The sequence below is a fragment of the Chiloscyllium plagiosum genome, chromosome 10 (assembly GCF_004010195.1).
Source record: "Chiloscyllium plagiosum isolate BGI_BamShark_2017 chromosome 10, ASM401019v2, whole genome shotgun sequence".
Taxonomy (NCBI): Eukaryota; Metazoa; Chordata; class Chondrichthyes; order Orectolobiformes; family Hemiscylliidae; genus Chiloscyllium; species Chiloscyllium plagiosum.
Genome location: NC_057719.1, coordinates 30,992,340 through 30,997,342, shown reverse-complemented (window position 1 = coordinate 30,997,342; position 5,003 = coordinate 30,992,340). Strand labels below are relative to the sequence as shown.

Here is a 5,003-nt window from a genome sequence, read left to right as displayed (position 1 = left end):
TTCTAAGTGTGTTCTCACGTTTCTTCCTTTTCACTTTAATCAACTTCTTGGAATAGTACTATTAATAATTGATACTAATTTCTAAATAATTCAGTTTGTGACTTCACTAAAATAAAAAGACTTGCATTCAGATATGGATGGCACATTTGTAGCTGAGGTAAAGCTCACGAGCTTTGAGTAGATTATTATGTGCATTTCACTATTTCAAACTTGTTAGAATATTTTAGGAGACTGCCCATGATAGGGGTTTTAGAACAAGTTGAGCAACATTGTTGATTTTCTAATGTCAAATACCCTATCCCCATATTACCCCTTGATACTGTACAAAAATATAGTGTCAGAATCCAGATGCACATTGACATCTCTACCTCACCAATTTAAGGTTTTCGTGAAGATCTGTAGTTTGGGTTGTGGATGAGGTAGTTGCTTAGCTCACAAGGCTGCTGGGTTATCGTGCACACGTTTCATTACCATGTTGGATGACTTCCGCGAAGTGCTGTTGTTCTGTCCTACTTGGTTTTTATGCAATCCTGTCTTTTGGGGTGAGTATCATTTCTGGGACTTCTCTGCAATGGTTTGTACACTGGGTCAATCTCTGTATGTGCTGATGGCCTGTCTAGTTGAAAAGCAGGCTTCCAAGAACACTCTGGTGTCTCTCTCGTTAGCATGTCCTTTGACCATTGAATTGTTGGTGCTCTTGGTCGGTGTGTACAGAGCTAAGGGAGAGTGGATCATGTCATTGAGTTGCTAGTTGGTGTTTGTGAAGTTGGATGGCTGTTTTTCTTTTTTTTGATGTAGTGCTTGTTGCAGTTGTTGCAAGGGATTTTGTATACCACGTTGGTTCTACATGTTATAGAGTCATAAATTGTGGATATTGGGTCCTCACCAAGACTAAGGCATGACATTCAAGTCACTGGCAACACACACATTATCCACAAAAAAAGCTATCTGGAATTTTAATTGTCCAGAAATATAGTATACAATTATCATTGATTTATAATGAGTTAAATTGGCAAATTTTTATTAATTTGGCAGAAGTCAAGAGCCCTTGAAATAGCTGCTGAGACAAGATGAATGATCCTGGAATTTAGACGAGCAAAATGCATTTGAAAAGATTAAACAACTCTAATCTCATTAAAAATCTTAGTACACTATAATCCACATTTACCAGCTTCATTGTGTCAGGTGCATGCAGGACTGAAAGTAAAAGTATTGTGTGTAAAAGATGGCAAGCACAGACCAGGTTACTATGCCTCTTGAAATTAGCAGATAGAATTATTATGCCATAATAGTGGAGGCATTGTTAACAATTACATGGGTATGTGAAAATTTCAGATGATGTAGGACTACAATTCAAAATCAAAACAAGACATTGGTCATTCTTCTGAACACGAGTTCATGAACTGCTGTATTTTGGGCCATACCTTGGAGATTTCTTTTGATTCAATGACAAGGAAAGTACCAAACAATAACACCTTTTTCCCAAGAATACCATCAAATAGTATCAACCAATGAGGTTGATACCTAAATCACTGAGTCTACCAGCTACTGAAAGGAAGTAAGGCAATAAGGCAAGCACAAGAATTAAATTAAGAGAAGATTAGTTTGGAACTTTTGACTAGAAAGATAGCTAGCCTATAAACCCATCAATCTCACATTGTGCCAGTTCCTTAAACAGCACAGCCACTTCTGTCATTGAGTCAATCATCAAGAGATAAGTTATACTGAATATTTCAGTTGGATCTTCAAATACATTTGTGCATTATGTTGTCGGTTTGCTTGCTGAGCTGATGGGTTTGTTTTCATACATTTCATCACGATGCTAGCTACAACAGTGAACCTCCAGTGAAGCAGTGGTGTTCTGTCCTGCTTGTTATTTATGTGGCTTGATTTGTTGTGGTGGGTTATATCATTACCAGTTCTGTTTGAGAGATTGGTAATAGGATGCAAATTTCTTTATTTATTAATGGAGTTCAGGTTTGAATGCCAGGCCTCTAGGAAATCCTGCACGTGTCTTTGTTTGGCCTGTCCCAGGATGGATGCATTGTTCCAGTCGAACTGGTGTCCTTCTTTGTGTGTATGTCTTTTGGTGGCGAGTTGGTGCTCATGTATCTAGGTAGCTACTGTTCTGCCCGTTTGTCCAACATAATGTTTGTTGCAGTCCTTGCAGAGTATTTTGTATATTAAATTTTGTTCTGCTGGCTCTGGGTACAGGGTCCTTTTAAATTCATCAGTCGTTTAGTTTGGTAGTATACTTGTGGGCTACCATATTGCCTCTGGACCTGAGTAGTCTGGTGGTCATCTCCTCCTGAATTGGCTTTGATGTATGTTAGGGTGACTAGTGTCTCTGGGTGTGTTGCCTTCTTGGTTAGGTCCATTGTGAAGGTGGACTGTGCTTTTCAGGTAACTGTTCCTGAATATGTTGTATAGATGTTTCTTCTCAGTTTCTCTGGGTTCTGTGGTGCTGCAGTGTGTTGTGGCTCTTCTTGAGGTTCTGATGCAGCTCCTTTTTGGCTGTTGGGTTGGTTGCTTCTTAGTTGAGTATCTGGTCAATGTATGTGACTTTCCTGTAAATGCTGGTCTGCAGTTCTCCATTGTCTTTTCATTCTACCATGCTGTCTAAGAAGGGGAGTCAGTTACTGGTCTCATCCTCTGGTAAACTTTATGCCAGTAAGGATGTTGTTTGGGTTTATGGGTTTCTTCTAGTTTGTTGCGTTTTGTGATTTTTAAAAAAAGGTGTCATCTACGAATGAACCCAAAGCTTAGGCTGAATCGTGGGAAGGCCTGTTCCTTCTAATCTCTGCATAATGGTTCTGCTAGAAGTCCTGATATTGGTGATCCCACAGGTGCCCCATTAATTTGTTTGTATATCTTGTTGTTGAAGGTAAAGTGGATTGTGAGGCACAAGTCCAAGATGTTTTACTTGCTAACGGAGTTGGTGCTGTCAGGTATTTGTATCCATGGTTAGTCTAGCAGTGAGGCTAGTGTTTCTCTGGCTAGGATGATTATTAATTTGAATAGGGCCATCACGTTGGAGGAAACAATGATCTCTTCCTCTATCTTGGTGTTAAGGAATTCTTGGGTGGAGTGGGTTGAGTCTTCCACTAGGTGTTTTGGTTTTCATTGCAGTTCCTTTGCTTCCCTGTATGTCATTGTGCTAGAAAGTGAGACTATGGGTCTGAGGTGGGCCCCTTGGTGTGTTGGATTCTTTTGGTTTCATTCTTTGGAGGTCTTGACCAGATGGGCCAAGGAGTGTCAGATGGGGTTTAATTTAGATAAATGTGAGGTGCTGTATTTTGATAAGGCAAATCAGGGTGGGACTTGTATAGTTAATAGTAGGGTACGGAGGAATGTTGCCAAAGAGGCGTTGGGGTTCAGGTTCATAGTTCCTTGAGCTGCAGGTAGATAGGGAGTGAAGAAGGTGTTTACTATCCTTGCCTTTATTAGTCAGTGCATTTAGCAAAGGGGTTGAGGTGTCATGTGGTGGTTGTACAGAACATTGGTGAGGCTAGTGCTCAGTTCTGGTCTCCCTGATGTCGGAAAAGTGTTGTTAAACTCTAAAGGGTGCAGGAAAGGTTTACAAGGATGTTGCTGGGATTGGCAGGCTTGAGTTAGAGAGAGAGACTGAATAGGGTAGGCCTAGCATTAGGGGTTGAGGGGTGACCTTGAGAGATTTATAAAATTAAGCACAGATAGGTTGAATAGATTTAAGGTGAGAAGGGAAAGATTTAAGAGACCTAAGGGGCAATATTGTCACACAGAGGGTGATGCATGTATGGAATGAACTGACAGAAAAAAAATAGTGGAGGCTTGTACAAATACAACACTTGATCGGTATATGAATAGGAAGGGTTTAGGGGGATATGGGCCAAATGCTGGCAAATGGTTCAGTTACCACTAAATTGTCAAAAGGCTCAGGCCCAAGCTTGATGGGGTGAAATTGGTTGAGAAAGGTACACCTAGATTAGCTCATCATTTTTCAATCAGAAAATGGCTACCCTGAGTGAAGTACTAATTAAATACCTGGAGGTTTTTCAACAAGATTTAGGGACTATCAAAGGAGCCAAGGCCACCTGGTATGTTGACCAGGAAGCAATTCCTCTTACTTCTGCCGCTACTTTTGCCCATGAGAAGGCTGGAAAGTGAAGGAATCATCAAACCAGACCAGTTTGCGAATTGGTAGCTCCAGCCATATACCATAGACTGAACTCTAATGAGTCAGTTTGCCTTCATGGGGATTTTAAACAAACAGTAAAGAGTTTTTTTTTGCTGGATACATCTGGAATCCCTAGCATGGAGCATTGATATATATAAAGCTTGCAGGAGGGCTGTCTTTCACGAAGCTGGACACGAGCCATACTTTTTTGCAATTGTGGTTAGATGAGGATTCCCAGAAGTATGCTACAATTAAAATTCATAAGGGTTTAATACCCCAAATGGCAATCTCAAATGGGTATCATTCACCTGTACAAAAGTTTCAGCAGGCAATGGAAACATTTTACAAGATCTACCCCCCCATTAAAATAGATGACATACTAATAACAATGAAGAACAATATGCAGTATTTAGAGAACTTGGACATAATCTTTAGATGTTTCTCCTGGGAGGGTATTTGCCTTAGAAGGGAAGAATGTACATTGCAGGCACCCAAAAAGCCTTACTTGAGCTACAGGGTTGACAAGACCAGGCTATACCCATTGGGAGATAAAGTGAGGGCAATCCAAGGAGCTCCAGCTCCCACATCACTAATGAAGCATAGGTCACTCTTTCGGATGGTGAATCATTACGGAAAGTTCATACGTAACCTGGCCTCCATCTTGGCACCTTTGTATTAACTCAAAGGGTGAGCCTTGCAAGTAATCATACAGCCAAGACATAGCCTTCAGGGAAGGGAAGGAACAGCTATCATCTTATCAGGTATAGGAACACTACCATCCCAAGCACGATCTGGTATTCATACACAATGCTCCCCTTTTGGCATCAGGGTGGCATTAGCTCATGAG

The 5,003-nt window shown here is 40.8% G+C and overlaps 1 protein-coding gene across 2 annotated transcripts in view; it reads right to left on the bottom strand.

Annotated features, from left to right (window-relative positions):
* The window catches only part of c10h14orf28 (chromosome 10 C14orf28 homolog), a 37,843-nt gene that overhangs the window by 5,339 nt on the left and 27,501 nt on the right, over positions 1 to 5,003 (bottom strand). The gene's annotated exons all lie outside the window — the stretch shown is intronic.